Raw genomic sequence first — 25,680 nt, 5'->3', positions numbered from 1 at the left:
ATCCCTATATCTCACTTATATGCTATACTAGTATCTCCATACTCTTTAGTTAAGAGGATAACCAATCCACATGACACATAATGACCTACACTTAATATCTCTATCATCCTAATAATAGCATATCATTTGACCTTGAACTAGGTTTAAGGACTAAATACTATATCCTCCTATATCGATTCAAATAGTTCTAAGGATTTCATTACAAAATAGGAGTTCAAATAAGATGTACACAGAGTGATGAAAAAAATTAAATAATATTTATTATTTTAACAATTCATATATAATTACAATAATTAGTTTAACCATCAACAAACTAATGATTGATTTTAGGACATAATTTCCAACAACTCCTATTTGAACTAAAGCCAACCGGTACAGTATCGTATACCCATCTTCGATTTATAATCTTTAAAGTCCTTGACATCGAGGGCTTTAGTAAGTGGGTTGTACAAGTTCTCCTTTCTGTTGATCTTTTGAAGCTCGACGTTATCTTGATCCACGATCTTCTGTACCAGATGATAGTGATGCAGAATGTACTTGGTGCGCTGATATGACTTTGATTTCTTTGCTTGAGCAATGATGCCAGTACTGTCATAGTACAATATAGACCATCGAGGGAGGATGCCACTCCGAGCTCATCAATGAACTTTTGTAACCACATAGCTTCCTTCACAGCATCGGATGCCATGATATATTTCACCTCGTAAGTAGAGTCGGCCATAGTGTGCTGCTTGAAATTTTTTCAGCAGACTGCTTTACCTTTTAGGGTATAAACATATCCTGACATGCTTTTACTATCATCATGATCTGATTAAAAATTAGAGTCTGTAAATCCCACAAGTTTTAAGTCAGATTCTCCATAGATAAGCCACTGGTCCTTAGTATTTCTCAAATACTTAAGGATGGTTTTTATGACCTTTCAGTGGTTCTCACCTGGATCGAACTGGTATCTACTTACTACTCCTAGTGAGTATGTCACGTTTAGTCTTGTACATATTATGGCGTATATAATAGATCCCACTACTGAAGCATATGAAATTCTACTCATATGCTCTCTCTTGAGGAGTTGTCGGATAATTTTTCTTCGAGAGAAAAATTTTATGGCCTATCGGAAGATAGCCTTTTTTGAAATTCTTCATACTGAACCATTTCAGCATAGTATCAATGTATGTGGACTGAGATAATTCAAGCAACCTCTTAGATCTATCTCTATAGATATTCATCCCAAAGATGTAGGATGCTTCTCTCAAGTCTTTCATGGAGAATTGTGATGACAGCCAAACCTTTATTCTCTGTAATACGGAGATGCCATTTCTGATTAAGAGAATATCATCCATATATAAAATAAAAAATACTACCATAGAGTTATTAACTCACTTGTATATGCAGGATTCTTTTTCATTCTTAATGAAGCTATACATTATGATCACTTTATCAAAACACGTATTCCAAATCTGAGATGCCTGCTTAAGTTCATAAATGAATCTCTGAAGCTTGCACACCTTAGACTCATCTATTGATATAAAACCTTTAAGTTGTATCATATACACTTCTTCTTCCAGCTTTCTATTTAGAAAGGCTGTTTTCACATGCATTTATCAGATTTCATAGTCCTGATGTGCTGCTATTGCAAGCATGATCCTAATGGACTTAAGCATTACCACAGAAGAAAATGTCTCATCATAGTCAATACCATAATACTGACGGTAACTCTTGACAACCAGACGGACTTTATAGATCTCCATCTTTCCGTCTGCTCTTCTCTTTCTTTTGAAGATCCACTTACACTCTATGAGATTTATTCTTTCAGATGGATCAATCAATGTCCATACATCATTGACCTTCATGGATTCCATTTCGAATTTTATAGCTTCTAGCCACTTATTGAAGTCAAACCTCTGTATTGCATCCATGTAGGTGATCGGATCCTCGTTATTCTCATCGAGTTCAATAGGATCACCATCCTGGATCAAGAAATCATAGTATTTGTCCGACCGACATGCTACTCTCCCAGATCTCCTCAAAGATGTCTCTACAACAGGTTTCAGATTTGATCTAATCAAATCCGACTCTATGGGTTTACTACATTGTATTAGTTCTTCTACCGATCGAACTTCATCAAGTTCAATCTTAGAGGTATTAGTTTCTTCTCCAAGAAACTTTCTTTCCAAAAAGACTGTCCTATTGCTGATGAATACTTTTTGTTCATTAGCAAGATAGAAGTAATACCCCTTAGTCTCTTTTGAGTATCTTCTAAATAAACACTTGTCAGATCTATGTCCAAGTTTGTCAGTTTTTAAATATTTGATATAAGTTAGACACCCTCAAATCCTAAGGTGAGAGAGTACTGGCTTACGTTCTGTCCACATCTTATACGGCATTTTACTTACAGACTTACTTAAAATTTTATTTAGAATATAACAAGCCGACTCGAGTGCATATCTCCAAAAGAAGATTGATAGACTTGCCAAGCCCATTATGGACTGAACCATATCTAATAGGATTTGATTCCTTCTTTCTAATATATTATTATGCTGTGGTGTTCTAAGAGGGGTCTACTACAAGAAAATCCTATTCTCTTCTAAGTATATTAGAAACTCACTGGAGAGGTATTCACCTCCTTGGTCGGATCGAAGAGTTTTAATACTCTTTTCAATTTGTTTCTTTACTTTATTACGTAATCTTTGAACATCTCAAATGATTCAGACTTATGTGTCATTAAGTAGATGTGTCCATACTTCGATAGATCATCTGTAAATATAATAAAATAATAATATTTACTTCTAACACTCATGTTTGTGGATCCACATATATCAGTATGTATCAGACTTAGAACTTTACTGGTTTGCTTATCTTTTTTAGTAAAAGATGATTTGGTCATTTTTTTAAAAAAATAGAACTCACATATAGGAAGTAATTCATAATCACTGACTTTGAGGATTTTCTCTTGAGTCTACCTATTTATTATGTTCTTATTAACATGACCTAACCTACTGTGCCAAAGATAGATATCGGTAACATAATCAATTCTAAGATGTTTGCCGGACATGTACATTACACTAGCAGGTTGTGACAATATATAAATTTTATTATTCAGCTGTCCATTCATCACATTAACATCATTCATAATGATATTAAAAATATATTTTTTTATTGAAATCTCATAACCGTACATGGCCAAAAGATTTATAGAAATAATATTCAAAAAAAATAAAGGACAAAAGTGACGTTCACTAAAAATAATTATATTAAACTTGAATACAAGCTTAATAATCTCTAATGCTAGAAATAAAACTGATCTTTCATCTCCAACATTAAGAAATCTTTCACTTTCTTCAAATCTCCTACAGACCTGCAGACCCTATAATAAATTACAAATATTAAAAGAACTTTTGGTATCTAATACCTAGGTAGTAGAATCACAAATTGAAAAATTATATGGTGTTATCATATAATTATCTTGTCCAGCAATAGCTTGCTTCTTTCTCGATCTATTTGGATCCAGAAAGGCAATGTACTGAGGATAATTTCTCTTCTAGTGCCCCTACTTCTTGCAGTAGAAGTATTTCTCCTGACTCTGATCGAACTTGAATTTTTTGGTCTGACTGGACTTGGGTGCCCCAGCACTTTGCACATTCTTCTTATTCTTTTTATTCTTCTTTCCTTTGTTAAAGGGTTGACGTCCAGAATAAGACCCATCTACTACTTTCACCGACTCCTTGTGGAGCTGGTGATCATTCTTAAAGTTTTGCAGCAATCCCAGCAAATCGTGGTAATTGACTGCAGGCTTTGCCATTCGATAATGAGTAAGAAAGGGGAGGTAGGATTTTGATAGAGAGTTCAAAATGGTATCCTTCTCCAGCTGCCTATGTAGAAAAAAGTCGAGCTTGCTCAGATGCTCAATCATCTCGATCATGTATAGTACATGATCAGTGACTGATGTCCCTTCCCTCATTCAAGTGTTGAAGATGGCATAACTTATCTTGTGCCTCTCAACATCGTCAGACTGTTGGATTTCGATGGCGCAGCAGAATATAGATTTCAAAATTTTTAATATATATTCAGTAAATAAAAACAAAGTTTAACAATTCAACTCAATCATCGAAACTCAAAACCCTAGGAACTCCTTGACGATTACAATCAAATAACAAAATCAAGCATATAAGGAGAAGATCAGAAGTCTTATACCACCATAAAGACCATGAATTGATGATTTTGATATCTCCACGAGACTTCAATGCAGAAGCCCTCCAATGGTGATCCACACAGGATTGATCAGGGCCGTTTCCAACTCGTCATGGTGCTGTAGCCTTCTTCGCAAGTGCGCTGTCGATTGTCCTTCGCAAGAACATGATGCACTATTGCTTGTATGCCTTTATGACCTCCACTAGGACCACTTTAGAAATACTTTTTCAAAGTATCAAACCACACTCATGTTAGATATATATCTTAGAAGTCAATATGGCTGACACATTATAATATATCTAGGACATAATTTTTTACTTAATATGTTGATATGATCAATAAAAGAGATAAGTTCTTTTTCATTCAAGTGTAATATGTCCTTGAATCATCTATAGAATTAGTTTCGATACATATTGTCAAAGTGTTGAAAATTAGAGATACATATTTAATTCCTAAAGACTTTTGATCATAGGATCATCATGAGGATGATGATAGATCCGGATAGACTGACGCACAAATCACTTTCTTCGAGATAGATGGGTCTATAATCTACTATGTAGAGATACAGGATGACAAGTGCGGGTGGTTGTTAGAGAATAACTGGCACTGAGCATGACCATACGAGAGATCATTTGAATTTTTTTTCAATCGTCAGTGATTGTCTCGATATTGTAGTTATTTGATTGGTCTTTTGATTTGAAATGGTACTGCTACTCGCAGTGAGGCTACTGGTGTTTGATTGACACATAAACATTGATCGCATGAGCTCTTGTAGCAGATGTTGGTGATAGTTGGTCTACTGTAGGAGTGGGGTGCGCATCAAGATAGGATCTATCGATTTTGATAGAAAAGAGTTGTCCTATGAGATTTGAGAGGCTAAGTCCAAGAGTTTGTGGTCACAGCAGTGTGATTGATGAAAAAGAGTTTCCATAGAAGTGACAACTGGACTTGAGCTAATCAATCTATCATATGACTGATGTTGAGGTTTGACGATTTATCCATAACTTGCCATCTAGTCGGGACTCACGATAGAGGGACTAAATCACAAGTTAACTACACCTAGAGATTCATTTTAGTTCTACTGGGTTGTCACTACATACTGCTAGGTGTCACTGATAGATTGTGGAGCTCACTAGGATTGTTTTGGATTGACAATCCTTGTTGAGTTAGAGTGGAATTGTTCTGATCCATTGAAAAGAGTGTTAATGATACGATGATAGAGATCATTGTATATCTCACTACTAGATAAAATTGAATCTATGAGGTCATGAAATAAAATGATTAGGTCTAAAATAAGTAATTGAGCTTATGAAGTATCAATTGGGTTTAAAGAAATTCATTGAGTTCATGGTAACCTTGCTAGCACATGGTTGGACCCAATTTCTCTTTCTGTTGGGATTACTTATTTGATAAGTTAATTCTAACTTAATTACCTGCTAATAACCTACATGAATAAGATTCATGAGACTCCAATTGTTGAATGTCTAAGGTTATGGATCACATAAATTAAGGGTGCAAGTCCCTTATGAATCTCCTTGATAGTTATTATGGGGCGCCACTTTGATTTGATCAATTTGGGTGTGTCTATTAATTAGAGGGCCTTTGATTTTTATATGAGGTGTCTCTTGGGTGCAAAAGAAGGTGTCTAATTATGGGTATAAGGGCTCCAATAGTTGGTGCTTAATGAGCTTCCTAATGTAAGTTGGATAACTTAAGTTAATAGGAATCTTAATACAAGTAGGACTTGTATTATATGATTGAATAGGATTCAATTCTTATGCTTATTTAAAGATACCTCCTCTAAGATCCCTAGAGTATCAAAACTAACAGCTCCTCACACCCAAAGACTCTCTCCATGCCCTCTCTTCCTCTCCCTTTCTCTTCTCTTGGGTGTTCTATACATCCCTTCCTTGGGACGCACGTCCCAAGGAGTTCCATCCCCAAAAGAGTTTAGGTGCCTCTTCCTTGCTAGTTTTTAACATCTTGTAGTAGCACATAGTAAGAAAAACTATAGAGAAGAGAAGAAGAAGAAGATCAAGAAGAAAGATCAAGTGTTGATCGTGATTCAGACTTCTTTCAGATTCAGCAGGCTGAATTTTGGAGAATCAAAATTTAGATTATAAAGAGCTGTTCCAAACTAATCTCGAGTGGATACTCATAGAGGCCAGACATTTAAGTGGCTAACAAAGAGCCTCATCTCTTTCAGATCTAGTTTTAAAGAAAGAGATTGCGAAATAGGTATGTGATTTGATCATAATCTAAATTTCAACATATATCAATTTCAGCATATGAAATATATCCATGTGATTTTATATTTTTATGCATGCATAATTTAAATTAAAATTATTTTAATCTTATTCTCTATTGTGGTGTTTAGAAAATAAAATTTTAAAATACACATGCATGCATCAAACTCTGAATTTCAACAGTGGTATTAGAGCCATGGATTTTCATATGCTCAATTTTGATGTACATATTTTTGAAAAGATTTTAAAATCAATTTTTTTCTTGATACATAAGATGTATGGATAGATCTTCAAATCTAAAATTTAATTTTAAATTTAATTTTAGAATACATAGTTGATATGTTGTTGCATGCATAGATCTGAATTTTGATCTAGAAAGAGTTCTAGTTAATGTTCATGTGAAATATAGATGCATGCATAAAATTTAAAATTTTTTTATGATCTAAATTTTAATTTATATATATGATATATGATTACATATTTAGATCATAAATTTATTTTTAATCTCATTCATAATTAGCATATGAGATATATGATATTATGCATAGATCTGAAATTTTATTTAGATCTAATTTTACATGCATATATATGATATATGTTTGTATGTCAAAATTTAAAAATTATTTTTATGTCTTAAAACTTACATTCATACAAAGAATTTAAATTTAAAAAATAATTTTAGAATCTAAAATTTATATTTGTGTATGAGAGTTTTGATCATAGAAAAATTAAAAATTAGGTCATGTAATAGGATTACATCTAAAGTTTTTTATTTGAGTCATATGGATCTAATTTGATTAAATAATTGATCAAATCAAGTCAAGTATTGAATCAAATTAGATCAATTAAGTTAATGATCATACAATTATTGTTGATCAAATCGATCGAGTCCTATATGTAGAATCGATTAACCTAAAGATCTAATTTGGCTCATTGGTTTGAGTCCGATTCACTTGAGCTAACCAATTCTGATCAATTAATCTATTAGTATCTAAGATAAATTAATGAGATGTGATTATTTAATTAGTATCGTTAGCCGATCTGGCCAATTCATTGGTGTCTAAAGAAGGCAATAGGGAGACCTCCACCGTTCTCCACTTATCTGGTCAATTTGGAAGATTGAGTTTTGAATTAGGTTGCTTAGTGGTTTGATTTAGCCCATGCCAGTTAGATCAGTCATATGATGACTGATTAGATGAAACCTAAATCCAAACCTCTCCACAAATATTAAGTCCATAGGTCTTCCACCGTTGTAGATGTGCGGATGTGTTACCGACATTGATTGTTCTCGACTGGTCGCAGTGGTTCAGTTACATCGAAAATATGCAACCACTCTATTAGCAAAGAGTTGCTCTAGAGTAAGGATGGGGTTGGGCCCAATAATTGTTAGGTGAGGGACCCAATGACAGCTTTGCACCTGCTTGTGAACTGTAGGTTGGGCTTAACTAAGAAGTATGGGCAATAACTGTTAGGTGAGCCTACATGATTTAGAGACCAAGTGGCTGCAACATACTTAGTAAAGCATCTGGCAAAGAGTTGCCTACGCATCGTGTGCATGTTACCAATAACTGTTAGGTGAGGTGCATGTCATCGATGGGACCGCAGTACCTACTAGGAATCTTTTATCGCATTAGGATTTTCATTTCCTTCCAGGGGAATGGAGGGATCCAAAAAATTAGTGAGAGTCATTATTTGCATCTTAAAATCTCTAGAAGTAAATTAAAATATTAAGTACAAAAGTCTAACTTGAATCTCTACTCTTGCAGTTAAACCATCATATCAGCCTCAAACCCTCTAGCTCGCATCTTTGAAACCAATGGTTTGACCGGTAATAATTACAAAAACTGGCTCAAAAATCTCAGGATTATTCTGACCTTAGAAAAGTTAAGTCATGTTCTCGATCAGGATTCTATTGTGTTACCAAACCATCCTACTGCTGAGCAGAGAGCTACTTTTGAGAAGTAGACAGATGAAGACAGTCGGGTCAAGTGTTATGTGCTGACATCTATGTCAAATGAATTGCATAACTAGCACGAGCAAATACCCACTGCCCAGGCTATGATCACTCACTTGCAAGAATTATATGGTAAGTAAAGCCGTACTACATGCTTCGAAGTGTCAAAGAGACTCTTCAACCTCAAGATGCACGAGGGGCAGTCTATCCATGAGCACTTTATAACAGTGATCGAGGATATTGAGGAGCTTGAGAAGCTCGAGCTTGATATGCAAAAAGAATTACAGATGAATCTGATCCTGCAATCTCTTACAGTTCATATAGTCAATTCATCGTAAATTTTCATGTGAACAAACTTGACTGCACTATTTCCAAACTTGTCAATATGTTGGTCACAATAGAGGGTACCTTGAAGAGTTCAAGGGGCTCTGTTCTCACTGTGGAGCGGACTTCTTCTTTCAAGAGAAAGTCTATTGAAAGGAAGAAGGCTAAATCCATAAAGAAGCAGAAGAGAGAGAGCAAGCCAAAGAAGGATGGTCCAAAGGTGACTAAGGCAAAAGAAAAGTATTTTTACTGTCATGTTGAGAACCATTGGAGGAGGAACTGTCCAAAATATCTGAAGAGTCTGAAGATCAAAAAGGATGATAAACCTTCCGAAGGTATGCTCGTAATTGAATCTAACCTTATGGTTTCTTCTACTTCTAGTTGGGTATTAGACTCTGGCTCGAGTGCTCATATATGTACCTTAATGCAGGGTCTGATAGAAAGTAGAAGGTTGAGAAAAGGTGACATGATCCTTCGGATCGGTAATGGAGCAAAGATTACTGCAAAAATTGTTGGCACTTATCCTCTTCGATTACCATCTGGTGTTAGATTAGATTTGAAAGACTGTTATTATGTTTCTGTAGTCAGTTAGAATTTAATTTTCGTGTCTATGCTAGCACAGGAAGGTTTTGAAATTAGTTTTAATAAAGACTTTTGTTCTATTTATTTATGAAATAAATTGATTGCACGAGGTCTTTTAATTGACAGTCTTTATCACTTGCATGTTGATGCGAATGTGAACCTAAATGAACAAATAGTGAGTGCCGTAGGAGATCCAGAGACGAGATTAACCAGAAGTACTTGTGGCACCATAGACTAGGCCATATTAGAGAGGACAGAATAAACAGACTGAAAAAAGATGGGATCTTTAGCTCTTTTAATTCAAAGTCGTATCCAGCTTGTGAATCCTGCTTTCGAAAAAAGATGGCCAAGTTGCCCTTTGTAGGACATGGAAAAAGGGCCACAGAGCTACTTGCCCTGGTACACATCGATGTGTGTGGGCCATTTGATGTGCAGGCCAGAGGTGGTTACACCTACTTCATTATCTTTACCGATGATTTGTCTAGGTACGGATATGTGTATCTAATGAAACACAAGTCTGAGATCTTTGAAAAGTTTAAAGAATTCAGGCATGAAGTAGAAAAGCAGACAGACAAATCTGTTAAGGTTCTTCAATCTGATCGAGGAGGTGAATATCTTAGTCAAAAATTTTTGAGATATCTTAAGGATAATGGCATAATCTCTTAGTGGATCCCTCTTAAAACACCTCAGCTCAATGGGGTATCCAAAAGGAAGAACAGGACCCTATTGGATACGGTCAGGTCCATAATGAGCTTCACTGATCTACCCTTATTTCTTTAGGGACATGTCTTGTTAACTGCCACTCACTTGTTGAATAGGATTCCATCAAAATCCGTTCCTACCACACTGTATGAGATATAGTTCGATAAGAAGTCGAGTCTAGGTTATTTTAAGACTTGGAGATGTCCGGCCTATATCAAGAGACAGATGATGAAAAAGTTGGAGGATAGATCTATTATAGCTCACTTTATAGGGTATCCAAAAGAATCCATGGGATACTACTACTTTAACAAGACTATAATGTGATTGTGAGTTAAAATGCCGTATTTCTTGAAAAATAATTTATCCAGGATGGCGGTAGTGGAAGGTTAGTGAAACTCGAAGAGAAGGTCTCTGAAGAGTCTAAAGCTATAGATCCTCAGGAATCTGCAGTCCATGAGCCAATAGTTGGTGTTTCTCTGCCACCTTATAGATCTAACAGGATCTCCCGATCTCCTGAAAAGTACATAGGTATACTTACGGATGAAGTAAAGAAAATATTCTTTATGAGAGATAGGGGTCATGGTGATGATCTCAATACCTTTGACGAGGTGATGTCCAACATTGATTCTAAGAAATGGTTAGATGTTATGAAATCAAAAATTGACTTGATGCACTCGAACCAAGTCTGGACTTTAGTGGATCCATCTGAAGGTATTGTACTTATTGGATGTAAATGGATCTACAAAAGGAAGATAGTGCCGATGGTAAGGTAAAGACCTATAAAGCTAGGCTTATGGGCTAAAGATTATAGTCAGCACGAAGGCATTGACTATCAAAAATTTTTTTCGTCCGTAGCCATGCTGAAATCCATCCGTACTTTTCTTGCTGTTACAGCTTACTATGATTATGAAATCTGACAGATGGATGTGAAAACTACTTTCCTGAATAGATATCTTGAGGAAGATATCCATATGGAGCAACCTATGGGTTTCACATCCGATGATGATGATCACAGAGTCTACAAACTGCAAAGATCCATATACAGATTAAAGCAGGCTTCTTGGAGTTGGAACCATCATTTTCATGAGGCAATCAAATCGTTTGATTTCATCAAAAATGAAGAAGAATCTTATATATACAAGAGAGTCAGTGGGAGTGCAATCACCTTCCTCATATTGTATGTAGATGATATTATCCTTATTGGAAATGATATTCCCATGCTGACCATGATCAAAAAATAGTTGTCCAAAGAATTCTCCATGAAAGATCTAAGAGAAACATCCTATATTCTCAAAATAAAAGTCTATAGAGATAGACCTAAATGGATACTTGACCTATATAAAAGCTGTACATAGAGAAGGTGCTGAAGAGGTTCAGTATGAAAAACTCTAAGAGAGATCTTTTACCTCTTAGTCATGGTATTCATCTCTCCAAGATGATGTGTCCGACCACATCTAAGGAGATTCAGCGTATGAGTAGGATTCTTTATACTTCGACAATAGGAAGCCTCATGTATGCTATGCTATGTACTCGACCTGATATTGTCCTTACTGTGAGTATCACGAGCAGGTATCAGTCGAATCCAGACGAGGAGCACTGGATAGCTGTGAAGAACATCCTTAAGTACTTGAGAAGAATTAAAGATTTATTCTTGATCTTTGGAGGTGATTCTGAGTAGCGAGTTGAGGGTATATTCTTGTTTGATATATTAAAAAGATTCTGAATATACGATCAATGGAGGCTGAATATGCTGTAGATATGTAGGATGAATTCTGGCTCTAATATTAGTTATGAAATTGGATGTCATGCTATGATACAGTACTACAAAGATCATGGCACCATAGCCCTTGCTAAGGAGCTCAAGATCTCATCAAAAGTTCAAATACATAGAGTAGTAGTATACGCAACTACCTTATGTCGAGGTATGAAGAGTAGACTCCATGAAAAATATGACAGACCTACTGACTAAGTAGTTGAGCCAACCCAAAAATGGAAGTCCACATTGAAAAGATGGGATTTAGATTTGTGGCCAATTGACTTTAGTCCAAGTGAAAGATTGTTAAATGTATATCCTAGAAGTCAATATGGCTAACACATTGTAATATATCTAGGATATAATTTTGTACTTAATATATTGATATGATCAATAAAAGGGGTAAGTTTTTTTTCATTCAAGTGTAATGTGTCTTTGAATCATCCATAAAATTAGTTTCGATACATATTGTCAAAGTGTTGAGAATTAGACATATGTATTTAATTTCTAAAGGCTCCTGATCATAGGATCATTATGAGGGCGATGATAGATCCAGATAGACTGACGCACAAATTGCTTCCTTCAGAATAGATAGATTTTTAATCTACTGTGTAGAGACACAGGGCGACAAGTATGGATGGTTGTTAGAGAACAACTGACATTGAGCGTGACCATACGAGAGATCACTTGGATTTCTATTCAATCGTAAGTGATTGTTCGATGCTGTAGTTGTGTGACTGATCCTTTGACTTGAGATGGTACTACTACTCATAGTGAGACTGCTGGAGTTTGATTGACACATAAACATGAGTCTCAATGAGCCTTTGTAGTGGATATTGACGACAGTTGGTCCACTGTAGGAGTGGGGTGCGCATTAAGATAGGATCTATCGATCTTGATAGAAAGGAGTAGTCCTATAGAATTTGAGAGGTTAAGTTCAAGAGTCTGTGGCCACAGCAATGTGATTGATGGAAAAGAATTTTTATAGAAGTTACAATTAGACTTGAGCTAATCAATCTATCATATGACTGATGTTGAGGTTTGATGATTTATCCACAACCTGCCATCAGTGAGGACTCACGATAGAGGGATTAAATCACATGTTAACTCCACCTAGAGGTTCATTTTAGTTTTATTGAGTTGCCACTATATACTGCTAGGTGTCACTGGTAGATTGTGGAGCTCACTAGGGTTGTTTCAGATTGACAATCCTTGTTGAGTTAGAATGAAATTATTTTGACCCATTGAAAAGAGTGTCAATGATACAATAATAGAGATCATTGTATATCTCACTACTAGATAGAATTGAACCTATGAGGTCACACAATAAAGAGATTAGGCCTAGAATAAGTAACTGAGCTTATGAAGTATCAATTGGATTTAGAGAAACCCATTGGGTTCATGGTAACCTTGCTAGCACATGGTTGGATCTAATTTCTCTTTCTGTTGGGATTACTTATTTGATAAGTTAATTCTAACTTAATTATCTACTAATAACTTACATGAATAAGATTCATGAGACTCCAATTATTGGATGTTTAAGATTATGGATCACAAAAACTAAGGGTGCAAGTCCCTTATGAATCTCCTTGATAGTTATTATGGGGTGCCACTTTGATTTGATAAATTTGGGCATGTCCATTAATTAGAGGGCCTTTGGTTTTTATATGAGGTATCTTTTGGGTGCAAAAGAGGATGTCTAATTATGGGTATAAGGGCTCCAATAGTTGGCACTTAATGGTCTTCCTAATGTAAGTTGGATAACTTAAGTTAATAGGAATCCTAATGTAAGTAGGACTTATATTATATGATTGAATAGGATTCAATCCTTATGCCTATTTAAAGAGACCTCTCCTAAGATCTCTAGAGCATCAAAATCAGCAGTCCCTCACACGCAAAGGCTCTCCCACATCCTCTCTTCCTCTCCTTTTCTCTCCTCTTGGGTGTTCTATATACCCCTTCCTTGGGACGGGCGTTCCAATGAGTTTCATACCCAAAAAAGTTTGGGTGCCTCTTCCTTGCTGGATTCTAGCATCTAGTAGCAGCACATAGCAAGAAAAAACTCTAGAGAAGAGAACAAGAAGAAGATCAAGGAGAAAGATCAAGTATTGATCGTGATCCAGACTTCGTTCAGATTCAGCAGGTTGATTTTGGAGAATCAAAATTCAGATTATAGAGAGCTATTCTAGGCTGATCCTGAGTGGATACTCGTAGAGGTCAAATACTTATGTAGCTAACAGAGAGTCTCATCTCTTCTAGATCTAGTTTTGAAGAAAGAGATTGCGAAACAGGTATGTGATTTGATCACAATCTGAATTTCAGCATATATCAATTTCAGCATATGAAATAGATCTATATGATTTTATATTTTTATGCATGCATAATTCAGATTAAAATTATTTTAATCTTATTCTCTACTGTGATATTTAAAAAATAAAGTTTTAAAACATATATGCATGCACCAAACTCCGAATTCCAACAACTCAAATCAGATTCTATGTTCAACACATGAACAATCTGATTTTAGGATAAGTATCTCATACATTCCTTTTTCTTCCTCTCTTCTTTTCTATTTTTCTCTTCCTTTCTCTTTCTATTTTTATTTTAGATTTTTACCACCTCTTCCTCATCTAATCCCAAATGCAAAATAATTTTTGGATTGATTTTATGCCATATGGGGCACCCCTTAAATAAGAGATGAAGAGGCACCACACAAGACACCAAGGGACGCCAACTCTTGGCATCCCATCTTCCTTACACGTATATATATATATTTTTAATGTGTAAACCCAATGAATATGGCATGGAAAAAGAAGAGTTTCATCTACAGAAGGACTCTTCCTCTGTCAGAGAAAATTTGAACACCATAAAATGGCACATGGAATGAAGGGAGAAATTAATGGGCACAAACACATCCCATGTACCGTCCCTTTGTTTCCATAAAGAATAAATTCTTTATATAGAAACTCTAGGTATGGAAGAGCCTTCAAGTAGAAGACTCCTCCACTTCTGCACCAACAATTATCCAGAACCATCATATGGCATGAGGAGGGAAAAAAAATACATGGAATATAAAGGGAATTAAGAGTCCCATAAGAAATCCACTCTACATTTCTCAACACCATAAATGGGGCATCCATATTCAAAATGGTGTGGAGTTCCTTCCTAGTGAAGGACTCCCTCTCCTCTTCCACATCCCACATCCTAAGGCACCATCTGATGGCGCACAAAAATAAGGGACGTGAGGAAGATGTAATAATTTTAAGAGGAGTAAGAAAGAAGGACTCTCCTTCTTAATACCAAAAATAATTATGACGCCACCAAAATTTATGCATGAGGTTTACATGGAGGAGATTGATTCCATGTGAAACACTTTCACAAAATCAGATAAAACCAACTAATAAATTACATGGTTCAAACCCAATCACATTAGGTCAAGGCAAGAAGACTAGGTTATAACAAACACCTTTGCGCTGAAGCCAATTGGAAACTTGGGTTAATTCATGTGCTAGCAATTCAATTAACCCATTAAATTTATAATAAATTTAAATTAATTAGATCAAGATCAAATCTCTATTGTGTGTGATCTATTGGATTTCAAATCTAGCCAGCAGTAGATCAAAACTCTCGACGTAATCCTAATCCGATTGGATTAGGTCAGCTCGAGAGTCCCAATCAACTAGGACTCTTCCTAATTAACTTTCAAATTAAACTCTTTTAATTATGAAGAGTCCATAAGTCAAAATTGATGTCTAGCAGTATATCATGACTATCCGAAAGATTTAAAATTTGATAAAAATATCAAAATTATCCTTCCATGGTGAGTTACCGTGCAATTCAATCCTTTGATCACACAATATCTCGAAAAGATCATCGGTATGAAAATATGTCTAACTCAAATATCTAACCATATGTATCTCGATCTGATGATGATGACTCGATTGATGGATCAGTAGAAACTATTTTTACTATTTATCCCTGCTCTGACCAGAGACTCTCAGAGTCATTATCCTATGAGATCATATAGGATGTTCTCTCCTTCTATAAGGAATGATCAATTCTTTGTTGACCACTTACAACCTCCATGCACACTTTGTCATACTCAGAATATCCCATATACATCTCAAAGTGGTGTGTTAGGGAATAAACCAAAGTAAGGATCCATGCACAAAAGGTACCATGGTGATCTCAGGTCAAAAGATTACATGCACCAGTCCCACTGAAGAATCATCTACTGACATCCTATAAGGCTCCATCAAATTTTTTTTACGGATCTATTTAGTGAACTCATTCTCTAATGAGCACCTACATCTTGTATTAGTATCACTACACAAATGGTTGTGAGATCAATCACCCTCTCTATCGAGCATACATAGGATGTACCAGTCTTATTGGAGTCATCATCTCCGACTCAATGATCCAACGACTGAAAATATTTTAGATTGAGGCTATTAAGATTTTAAGTCTCATAGGCATAATCTCATCATGGTCCTAAAATCATTGTCCTAATCTATGGGTTTATCATAATCATATAAAAATGATACAGCAAATGATAAAATATAATATCTCATATAAATAAAATAACTAATGTCATGCAAATAAGCAGAAAGATAATAAAGAAAATCTTATCGCATCCCCATGCGATTGGCTTGTAGGGCACTATTCTTTCAATCTCCCACTTGCACTAAAGTCAATCGTCTCTGTACCTAAAGCCCATGTAATCAGGATGACGATTACACTGCTGCTTTGTATGGCTTAGTAAATCGATCCATTATTATGTTCTTAATATTAACTTATTTTATGATCATATCATGAATGAAATGAAAGTGCCCAGAATGTGCGTGGGCACTCGGTGAGACGATATCCAACTTAATGAAGAACCCTTCATCAGACAACTTTTCTTAGTAATCTTTACTAGTAGCAGTTAATCGAGTCAAACACAGTTTACTATTTGAAACTCTTCCAATTCACTGCTCCTCTAGTACTTCTCAATACTATGAGAATATTTTTCATAATTTTTATAAGATCCTATCATGGATCAGTTGAAATCAATGATTATGCACAAGGCATAATTCATATCAGGCTTGGTACATTGAATATATGGGTAAGTAAACACCTTTACACCCATTCCTGTTGAACCCTTTCAACATTAAATTCTATATACCTAGACTGGGATAAGCCCTGCATCCACTTACACCTATCCCTATAGATGCCAAGTATATTGGATGCTTAACCAAGTCTATTCCATGAAAACCTCTGTGATAAACAAATCATTGATCGAGTGCTATATCGGGACTATCTTCCAATATGTTGTATATCACCTACATACATAATCAACAAGTTAGTGAGACTCCCATTTGTCTTCTTGCACACACATATGGTTCATCTATTTTTGATAAAATCAAATATTTTGATGGTCCCATCAAAAAATAAAAGTACTACTCCTCATAAACTATCTATTTCATAAAAGTATTTACCCTCCCACTAGAGACAACTTCTCTGGATGGTGTATGGCAATAGCAAAAATCCAAATAGGCATCCCTGATAGCAAACTGTTGGGTCATACTGTCATACCCATAGGTGCTTCAACCATAGTCCACACTTGGTTGATGTTCAGGGAGTCCATTTCGGATGACAAGATTTCAGGCCAGCTGTTAGAGTCCCTACTCATAACTATCTCCGAATGAGTCAAGTAAAACATCATTCACAATGTGTATGGTGTACTGCATTCATAATGACAAATCCATATTTGAGTGGTACATTACACACTCTAATTGACCTTTTGGTGAGGAGGTGTGTATCATGGTCGTGCCTCATCACTAGACACATCTGGTTGAGGATTAACTTGTGGACACTCCACAGGTTAAGACAGGATAGTTTATAGATCTTGAACTTCTCAAGTTCAATTATCCTCCACTATCTCTTTTTAAAAAAAAAAAAATTTAAAAAGTGGCATACCTACTAACAAAATATCTTTTGTCAAGTAGGGTGGTAGAAATAGTATCACATACTATTCTTTTAGGATAACCTATATACTTATAAAAATATGTTCTAGCACAAACTTATGTACATCAACTCTTTTCACATATGCGGGCAACCTGTCTCTTTCTTTTCCATATCTCATATAGAGTGCTCGTAATAGATTTTTATAGTATCTAATTCATAGAGTAATTTCAGAGATATATCTCCAGAAAGAGACAATAATATTTGTGAAGCTTTTTAGAAAACACATCATATCATATATGAAGTGTTCATCTTTGGGTCAAGATATTATTAGTCTTTGAATATCCATATGTTCAAGACCTAATATCTTACTTGTCTGAGATATATGACCATCACATATTTATTTTTTATTTTCATCAATATGAAGAACAATATTGAGTGACAGAAACATAAGACCATAACCATAAAATTTATCAGAAAGAGAGTAACTTTTACTTTTAATATTAATTTTAAATCTATGTTACTATAACATAGGGATTGAAATAATGTTTCTAATAAACAATGGTCTACTAGTTTCTGAATAAATAGGTTCCTATAGCCTTAGCATCAATGGACTATCTATTAGTACCAAAAGATAAGTAGTCACCTCACCTCAACTTTGTAGGTCCAGCAAACACTTTGCATAAGTAGAACCTATATAACATATCACATACCTAAAATTTTAAAGCTGAAGTACTCAATGAATTATTAATTTGTATTACATACAAACTATTAGTAAATGTAACTTTTACATTCTGCTATTACTTAACGCTTGCAAGATAATTCTTACAATTTATTACTCATCGATGCTGTAACGATATTAGATATCCTTAGTGAAGACAATCTTCACCTTCTTTTCTTCAACCATTCCATGATATTCGATCAAATTTAAAAATATCCTCAGCAGTGAATGTAAAGATGCAATGTGAATATAAGAATATAAAAAAAACTACTCATGATGACATGCACAAGTTAGATGAGGATTTTATCTAATTGTGTCTCCCATTATTTTAACAAATTTCATAGCCCTCAAGTATAAATCAAGGAACATTATCATGAACTTTTTTAGTGGGATTGAGATCTCAATTCCTCATAAAAAGTCTTGTGGATAGCACAACAAGCTCCTATGAGTTAAAAGGTAAGTAACTCTTTACTAATTACATCTCATACAACTCTCAACATAATTTTTGCCTCTAAAATACTTATAGCCTTGTGGATAGCACAACAAACTGTAGTATTTTAGTTAAGTCGAACCTTTCAATCCTATATGATCATATCTGCATAATACTATCCTTATGGATAGCATAATAAGGCAGCACTATCAAATATGCCATAAGTATCACTAAGTCAACATCATACCAATCACTATAGTAAGTTTTGTGGATAGCACAATAAACTCACTACAGTTTTTGATATACTCTATTGACTTAGTATGAGCTAAATACAATTAGCTTCATAATACACCAAGACAGTATTAAGCCAGTCCCCACAGCAAGCCTTGTGGATAGCACAACAAGTCTACTATGGTTCTTGATAAAATAGTGACTTAGCATGAAGAAAGGCATGAGTAGCATTCTTAACACTTCGTCATTAAGACTTAATATAATTTAACGAGAGACTTAAATCTCAAGCACATCCTAAACATTTAGAGATGCATCATATGCAATATAAATTCAAATACTAATTACCAGCATATTTGAGCATATCAAGGAAAATAAATAGTTATGGACTTTGAAAAATCATCGAGCCACAGGATGATCTAAGGGTGTAACCCTAGATGCATCATAGATTGAACCATCTCATGGTCAATCTTAATGCACCTCTGCTCTCCAAAAGTCTGATAGTCCAGTTTTCATCACCATGAAGACTACCATGAATACTTGATCTTTATTTGAAAATAGAAAGAAACAATTTCTATCTATTCTCAAATAACTTTTTTATTTATAATTTTACATCATTATGTAAAAATCTCAATCGACAGTTGAAAATATAAAAAAGAGAGGTTCAGCTGATAATATTTAGGAATGCCCAGCCTCTATTGCAACTCTTGCAGATGCATTAATATAATCAGCCAACAGGTAAGCATTCATGCATTTATCCATCACATGGATATTCCATAGTCTATAACAAATCAACATAATATTTCATAATAATTATAAAATATTATAACAAACTACTCATGTTATTTCAATTTGATATCATTCAAACACAAGTTAATTATGATGTTCAAATTATATGGCATAAGATCCATCTAGGATTTTCAATTCAGGTTCAACACTTGATCCAATTTTAACTTTTAAGTTAACCATTTGTCATTTATTTAAGTTGATTTGACCAATTTTAGATTAAACCTAATTCAATTAGGTTAACTCAGATTCGATCACTATAACTCAAACCCTAATCAAATTAGGTAAATGATAAATTTGATTCACAAAATTAAACTTAGCTTCCAATCAAATTAAAACAATGATTTTGATTTAATCTATAATTATTAAACTCTCATCATATTAAAAAATGAATTATAGTTAAATCAATCCATCATAAAAAAAAAAAATCTTAATCGATGTCTGATGCATTTTATCCATGATCAAATTTTTCAGCCCCACGCATGCCTCGAGCAACAACCAAGATGGTCAACCCATAAAGATGAGTGCCCAATAACATGGTGGTCGCCTTTGGATCTTAAGTAAATGCATTAAATAATAAATCTTAATCCTTAGCAATGTACATTCATATGCAGCATTCCAAGGCCCTCGCGCATCACATGCACTGAATTTCAAGTCTATCAAAAATGAGATCATAGAATCTAAACTAAACTTGTCACACAAGTCTATAAACCATGAATTTCATATCAAGGTTCAATCATTATCGATAATATTTTATCAAAAATAAAAATACATCAAAATCATCGAGAAAATATCAATCAGAAAAACTAATTTTGACATAGTTTGAACTGGATCTAATCCATATCAAAAAAATAATATGTAATTTGACTGAATCTATCAAGGATGGCTTTGATACAACTGTTGGGTTCCAGTGATACAGCGAATATAGATTTCAAAATTTTTAACATGCATTCAGTAAATGAAAATAAAGTTTAACAATTAAACTCAATCACCGGAACTCAAAATCTTAGGAACTCCTTGACGATTACAATCAAATAACAAAATCAAGCATATGAGGAGAAGATCAGAAGTTATATACCACCATGAAGATCACAAATTGATGATTTTGATATCTCCATGAGACTCTAAAGCAGAAGCTCTCCAACGGTGATCCACATAGGATTGATCAGGGCCCTTCCCAACTCGTTATGGTACTGCAGCCTTCTTCATAAGTGCGCTGTCGATTATCTTTTGCAAGAATATGATACACCATTGCTTGTATTTCTTCATGGCCTTCACTAGGACTACTCTAAAAATCTTTTCCCAAAGTATCAAACTACACTCAAATCAATTTTATATTCAACACATGAACAATCTGATTTTAGGACAAGTATCTCATACTTTCCTTTTTTTTCTCTCTTCCTTTCTATTTTTCTCTCCCTTTCTCTTTTATTTTTACTTCAAATTTTTACCACCTCTTTGCATCTAATCCCACATCCAAAATAATTTTTGGATTAATTTTATGCCATATGGGGCACCCCTTAAATAAGGGATGAAGAGGCACCACACAAGACACCAAGGGATGCCAACTCTGGTGTCCCATCTTCCTTACACGCATATATAAATTTTTAACGTGTAAACCCAATGAACATGGCATGAAAAAAGAAGAGTTTCATCTACAGAAGGACTCTCCTCTACTAAAAAAATCTGAACACCATAAAATAGTGCATGGAATAAAGGGAGAAATTAATTGGCGTAAACACATCCCATGTGCCATTCCTTTGTTTCCATAAAGAATAAATTCTTTATATAGAAACTCTAGGTGTGGAAGAGCCTTCAAGCAGAAGGACTCCACTTCTATGTCAATAATTATCCAAAACCATCATATGGCTGAGGAGGGAAGAAAAAATGCATGGAATATAAAGGGAATTAAGAGTCCCATGAGAAATGGACTCTACATTTCTCAACGCCATAAATGGGGCGTCCATATTCAAAATGGCATGGAGTTCCTTCCTAGTGAAGGACTCCCTCTCCTCTTCCACATCCCACATCCCAAGGCACCATTTGATGGCGCACAAAAATAAGGGATGTGAGGAAGATGTAATAATTTTAAGAGTAAGAAAGGAGGACTCTCCTTCTTAATACCAAAAATAATTATGACGCCATCAAAATTTATGCGTGAGGTTTGACGTGGAGGAGGTTGATTCCATGTGGAATATTTTCACAAAATCAGATAAAACCAACTAATAAATTAGATGGTTCAAACCCAATCACATTAGGTCAAAGAACAAGACTAGGTTAGCACAAACACCTTTGCACTGAATCCAATTAGAAACTTGGGTTAATTCATGTGCTAGAAATTCAATTAACCCATTGAATTTATAATAAATTAAATTAATTAGATCAAGATCAAATTCTTATTGTGTGTGATCTATTGGATTTCAAATCTAGCCAGCAGTGGACCCAAACTCTCGATGTAACCTAATCCGATTGGATTAGGTAGCTCGAAGTCCCAATCAACTAGGACTCTTCCTAATTGATTCTCAAATTAAACTCTTTTAATTTGGAGAGTCCATAAGTCAAGATTGATGTCTAGCAATGGATCATCACTATCCAAAAATTTAAAATTTGATGAAAATATTAAAATTATCCTTCCATGGTGAGTTACCGTACAATTCAATCTTTTGATCACACAATATCTAGAAAAGACCATAGTATGAAAATATTCAAATTCAAATATCTAACCATATGTATCTCGATCTGATGATGATGACTCGATTAATGAATCAGTAGAAACTATTTCTACTATTCATCCCTGCTCTAGCCAGAATTCTCAGAGTCATCATCCTATGAGATCACATAGGATATTCTCTCCTCCTACAAGGAGTGATCGATTTTATTGACCATTCACAACCTCTATGCATACTTTGTCATACCTAGAATATTCCACACATATCTCAAAGTGGTGTGCTAGGAAATAAACCAAAATAAGGATCCATGCACATAAGGTACCATGGTGATCTCAGGTCAAAGGATCACATACACCACTCCCACTGAAGAACCATCTGCTGACATGCTGTAAGCTCTATCAGATGTTCTTTTATAGGTTTGTTCAGTGAACTCATTCTCTAATGAGTACCTACATCTTTGTATTAGTATCACCATATAAGTGATTGTGAGATCAACCATCTTCTCCATCGAGCATATATAGGATATACCAGTCTTATCAGAGTCATCGATCCCTGACTTGATGATCCAATGACTGAAAATATTTTAGATTGGGGCTATCAAGATTTTAGGTCTCACTGACATGATCTCATTATGACCCTAAAATTATTATCCTAATCTATGAGATTTATCATAATCATATAAAAATAATACAGCAAATGATAAAATATAATACCTCATATAAACAAAATAATTAATGTCATGCAAATGAACAGGAAGATAATAAAGAAAAGTCCCATCGCATCCCCATGCAATTGGCTTGTAGGGTACTATTCTTTCATAGGCATGTCAAAGGACTCGTTCAATATTTGCAACATGTCCTATGACTGAGTATTCTGAATCTGTAGCTAACTCATCATTTGTTGCCGCCAGCATAATGCAATGAACCATATTTCGATCGTTGAGCCACTTCTGATAAGTGTCTCGGACCGTACTGTAGGCATTCGGAGCTGGCTCCTTGTGTACCGAATCTGTCAACACGTACAAGATCTGTTCATGCTCCAAGATTATTTTTAGTTTTTGATGCTAACTATCAAAATTGAGTCCCATTAATTTATCACTATCCAATAGTGATCGGAGCGACAATATGGTGGCCATAACTACAAAAAAAAAATCAAAACCTAATTAGTATATGAATTGATTAAGCTTAAAGGCATGAATTTTAGTCTAAAGGTTCTCTCACTATTTTATTCTAATTGATGGCTTCTACCTCTAATTCAAAAATTATATTAATTTCTCAGCGATACCAGAATCCTCACAGGCTACACATGGGCTCGAGCGTGGCTCAGTCAACCCCTGTGCACCCATGGATAGGTTCTTAACTAATTATTTTATCAAATAATTTCTAGCATTTAATTTTACCCCAACACCTCTTCAGCAGACATGTGATGTCTCCACTGAAAGTTTTGATTAAGTCCAACCATTAACATATCAAATTTAGTGCATCTGACAAATGAGTGACCAGGCCCGAGTGTGGCTTGGCCAACCTGACCATCATTAGAAAGACACAACTAAATCAACATATTATGAATAATAATTTCGACAGTCAGATGAGCACCAGGTGTGTGGCACCTTCAATGATCATCTAAACTGTTGGACCCATTATCATCCAACTTAATGGGAGGCTATGATCTAGTTATCATCATAACTATTTTATTTTTAAAGATTTAATAATTTTAGAGGATTTAATTAGGTGAAATGAAAGATGAGAAAAGATCAATTAATCTTAATCCTCCCACTGACTTCACCAAGTTAAATCAAAGAAGACTAGACATAAACTGGTCTAGCCAATCAGTCATAAATCCTCCCACTGACTTCACTAAGTCATGAAGAGGATTTTAGATAAGTCAAACTACGGACACCTAAATCAGTCATACTGATTTTTTAGTTAGCATGGGTTAACCCTAATCATTAAGTGATCTAATCAAAATATGATTTACCACATTGGTCAAGTAAGTAAGATCGGTTTGAGGGATATGCCATTAACTTACCATAGACTCAATCTATGAGAGTAGCTCTCAATTAATGACCACCGATCAAGACTGCCATAGTTACCTTAGACATCAACTAGTTAGTCAGTTTCAATTCGATCAACTTATAGACGGATTCGATCATGGAGCTATGATCAAGGTCCATCTTAGTCTAATCAAAGACATAGACTTTGACCAACTATAACTATTGAGAATTGATCAAGAGAAGAATTGACCTAATCAGAATTAACCATTAATTAGATTTGATCAATTACTAACATAGTCCATTATCAATGATTTCTAACTCTAAGTCTAACCTAGTTAAACAGACCTGACTCGAGCTAACCCATAAATCTACGATTTATGAAATTTATGCCTTAGATCTTTGATTCTCAAATGTAGATTGTTGGTGTAGAATTTCGCCGATGCCAGAGAAGCTGGAGTCGAGGGGATCACGGCCGCTGCTGGGACCTACAAGAAAGTCTAAACCAGAGTTGGGGGTGCTCCGACAAGATCCTCCGATGCTAAAGTCAGTACTCTGCTTCAACAGAAATGGAGCACTCGAATGAGATTTTAGCAGAGTTTAGAGATATGCTTAGAGATTAGAGGAGAATGTATCTGGGGGGTCTCTGTTATAGACGGGAGAGCGTAACCGATTGACAGCGACGTCCGTAACTGCCTGGTAGTGGGCTGTTTAAGGTCACGTGGAGTTTGTTACAGAGAGTGAAGTAGTGTCCGTTGTCTCGATTTGTTGGAGAGTTTGGGTCGGACGGCTGAAGCTCGGTTGGGATGTCTGGTGGAGCGGAATAGCTCTCTGTCTCAGCAATCTAAGAGAAGCTCGGATATTTTCGAGGTTGCTGATGGGTTAACTGTTGTTGGGTGCCTTAGGCGTTGATGCTGCAGACGAAAGTCATCTGCTGTAGAAGCCTGGACGGAAATTTTTTGTTGGAGAAATTTGGTTGGAGTCTGATTGCTAGAGAAGTCTATCTGGAATTTGTCTGATGTAGAAGCTTGTCTGAAGACTGTCCACTGGAGAGGTTCAGTTGCATGAGGAATCCGGCAGAAGGTCGATCGATAGCAGAATTCGAAAGGCACTATAGAAGGTTGATCGATAGAAGAGTTCGGAAGGTGTTGTGGAAGTTCGTCCGTT

Source organism: Elaeis guineensis, chromosome 8, assembly GCF_000442705.2.
Source record: "Elaeis guineensis isolate ETL-2024a chromosome 8, EG11, whole genome shotgun sequence".
Lineage (NCBI taxonomy): Eukaryota > Viridiplantae > Streptophyta > Magnoliopsida > Arecales > Arecaceae > Elaeis > Elaeis guineensis.
The sequence above is the reverse complement of the archived record's forward strand: the minus strand, read 5'-3'. Positions refer to the sequence as shown.